Source organism: Rhinolophus ferrumequinum, chromosome 11 (assembly GCF_004115265.2).
Source record: "Rhinolophus ferrumequinum isolate MPI-CBG mRhiFer1 chromosome 11, mRhiFer1_v1.p, whole genome shotgun sequence".
Classification (NCBI taxonomy): Eukaryota; Metazoa; Chordata; class Mammalia; order Chiroptera; family Rhinolophidae; genus Rhinolophus; species Rhinolophus ferrumequinum.
In genome coordinates, this window is record NC_046294.1 from 52,274,677 (window position 1) to 52,277,792 (window position 3,116).

The following is a 3,116-nucleotide window of genomic DNA, read 5'->3' on the forward strand; positions in this document are numbered from 1 at the left end:
CTGAAGTCCCATCAGTGGAAAGGCCTGGATCAGAAGCCTGGCCCATGGTAACCCGTTTCTGTTCTGGGCCGCCTACTTGAGTGGAAATAATCCTGAAGGGGAATTCAGACTGGGTTCTCACCTGACCCTGACCACTTAAATGACATTTAATTCAGTTTCAGAAATATTAGTTATGGGCCTACTATGTGCCAGGCATCGATCGTACTTACATGCAGTGTGGTCTCAGGCAAATAATTTCACCTCTCTGAACTTTAGGGTCCTCATCTATATATTTAAAAAAAAAATCCCTCATGCTGCTTGTTGTGTGGATTAAAGGAGGAAAAGGGACACCAAGTGCTTTGTAAACTGTAAAGTGGTGTGCACATTGAGCGGTATTGCTAAAGCTGGCTACCCCATCTTTGTGGTCCACTCCACCTGGAGCATACTTCCGTTATTTGGAATTTGCTTCCTGTCTCTCTCTCCCACCACACTCCCTGAGGGAGGAATGTGCAGGGTTCATCTTTGATTATCCAGAGCCCAGCCCCAGGGGTTGGCATATGGCAGGTGGTTAACAGAGTCTGTGAATGAACAGAACATGGGATGAAATCTGATTTTCAGACCTATGGAGATGCCAAACAGATGGGCACTGGAGGACCAGAGGAGGGAAGGGCTCCGTGAGACGGGTGGAGAGCGAGAAGGGTGTCTGTCCACTGTGGATGGACAGCATTGAGGTCACTGAAGAGACAAGGGTGGAACACTCCAAGCAGTGTGAGCAGCCTGGGCACAGGTCAGGAGATGGCACTCCACGTTGATTATGTAGGGACACTGGGGAAGTGGCAAGGAAGACCACAGTGAAAGGTAACAAAATAATAGTAACAATAGTAATAATAACTGTAGCAGTTACTACACTCCAGGCACTGTTCAAAACGCTATAGATGTATTACCTCATCAAACCCTTGCAATACCTTATGAGGTGGGTACTATTATCTCCACTTTCCAGACAAGGAAACGGAGGTTAAGTAACTTGCCCAAGGTCATATAGCCATGAAGTGGCAAAGATGGGATTTGATTACAGGCAGTCTGACTCCAGAATCTGTGCTCTTCAAGTACCGTGTTTCCCCGAAAATAAGACCTAACCGGAAAATAAGCCCTAGCATGATTTTTCAGGAGGGTATTCCCTGAACATAAGCCCTAATGCGTCTTTTGGAGCAAAAATTAATATAAGACCCGGTCTTATTTTTGGGCAAACACGGTGGAAAGTGAAGCCTTTCTTTAAGAGCTAGGAACTTGGACTTTTCCTTGTGCTACAGTTTGAGCCTGGTGGCTGCGGCTGGCTCACCCTGGCTCCCTGGAGCCCACTGTGTGCCTTTCTGCCCGGATGATCAGTGATGTCACATTGGTAGCTTGAAATTGACCGTGGTGAGAGTATTTATAGCATGGAAACTGGCCCAATACAAATTAGGGCTTTTCCTCAAGAGAGGGGGGCAGGGAGGATCAGATACACCTGGCCGGGCATGTACTTCCTGCCCAGACATCAGAGCCAGACAGTGGTAGCGCAGAGCTCTGAGTCCGGTGGGATCCTGGGTGCTCCTCTGACCTCCAGGGACCCACTTTCGTCCTCAGGGCTTCCTTGGTGTCTGTGCCACCACCGGGGGGGGGGGGGGGGAGCGCGTCTCCAGACTGTCTCCTCAGCTCTGCTGGTGCCACAGTGTCCTGAAGGCGCTGAAGGACACCGAGGTCATTGGGCTGTCAGGGCAGACAGAGCTGCCAGAGCCAGGACCCCGCGGAGCCTGGAACAAGCCCCGGCCCCTCCCCTGGGGGGGGCCTGTTATCAAAGTCATTTTGCTCTGCAGATGATCACGGGCCTCGTTTCCCTGCCAGCTGCCCCCATCAGCCCCGAGCTGTCTGGGACACAGGCAGACACAGGCGCTCAGCGTGAAGACTGCAGTTCAGGACAGGGGTGGGTGGGCGCTCTAGCCCCGGGAGCCAGGGCATTGGTCTGAGGCTGACCTCGGCCAAGCCCCTACTCACAGGCGCCTGTGTTAGGAGCCATTTGTGAAAGAAAGCTGCAAGTTTGGGGGTGAACAAGGGGGCAGTTACACGAGTGCTAGGCTTTTGGCCACGTAGCCATTTACAAAGCAGAGTCACCACATCCTGGCCCTCAGGACCGTGTTGGTCATTGATGTGTGGCCAGGGGACATAGCCACCTCTGCATAGGGAGCTCTGGCCTGAAGGCAGAACAGAGGGTCACAGGGCTTTGCCCTTCATAAAACGTTAGAGAGCTTTAGGTGGTCCTAAGGGTACAAGGTGACAGGGGCATTGCCTGAGGTGGGGGTCCCTGCTGGCCCCCCACAAAATGGCCACACCAAGGTGCCTCAGGGTCCCTCTGCATGCCTGGGGCCACGCCTCGGGCAAACAGAAAGCTGACAAACTCACGTGTGCCCGGAATTGCCCTTCACTTGGGGCAAAGCTCTCAGCTGTGAAAAAGGCGAAATACATGGTGTGCGGTTGAGCTCCCTGGTCACCGTGGGCTTGCTCAGAGCAGTGCGGGGCTCACGCGGCAGCACAGCCTACCTGGCAGTCTGCACTCCCTCTGCCTCAGAGGTCCTCCAGCCCATGCTGCCTGCACCGCTGTGAGCACCGCTGTGTTTTCTCAGTTATGCTCAGCGGGGGGCTGCACTCACCTAAGTAAGACGCTGAGGAACAGCACTGTCGTACCCCTGGCGCTGTGGCGCTGTGTGAAGGCTCACCCTTCCTCAGGCACCCACCCCGCCTGGCTGCTGGGCCTCTGCTCCAGCTATTTCCCGTGCCAACTGTGCCCTCTTTAGTTCATTCTGTCACAATCCAACCTACCCTTAAAGGCCCAGCTCCACCATCTGTTAGGCCCTTTCTGAGATTTAAGCTCTCTTTCCCCAAGTAGCCGCAGCACACTGTGTGAACCTCCAGGCTTTTCCCAGACTGAATGTATCTGTGGCTATTCCCATTCCCGGGGCCCACCAAGTACTCTGCAGGGTTTGTGAAAGGGGACTTGTGGTGACCCCTGCATGACAGTCCGTCATTATCACCTCCTGAAAGAGCAAACATGGACTGACCTCCTGTGTACCAGGCCTAGTGAGGCATTTTCACACGCTCTTCAT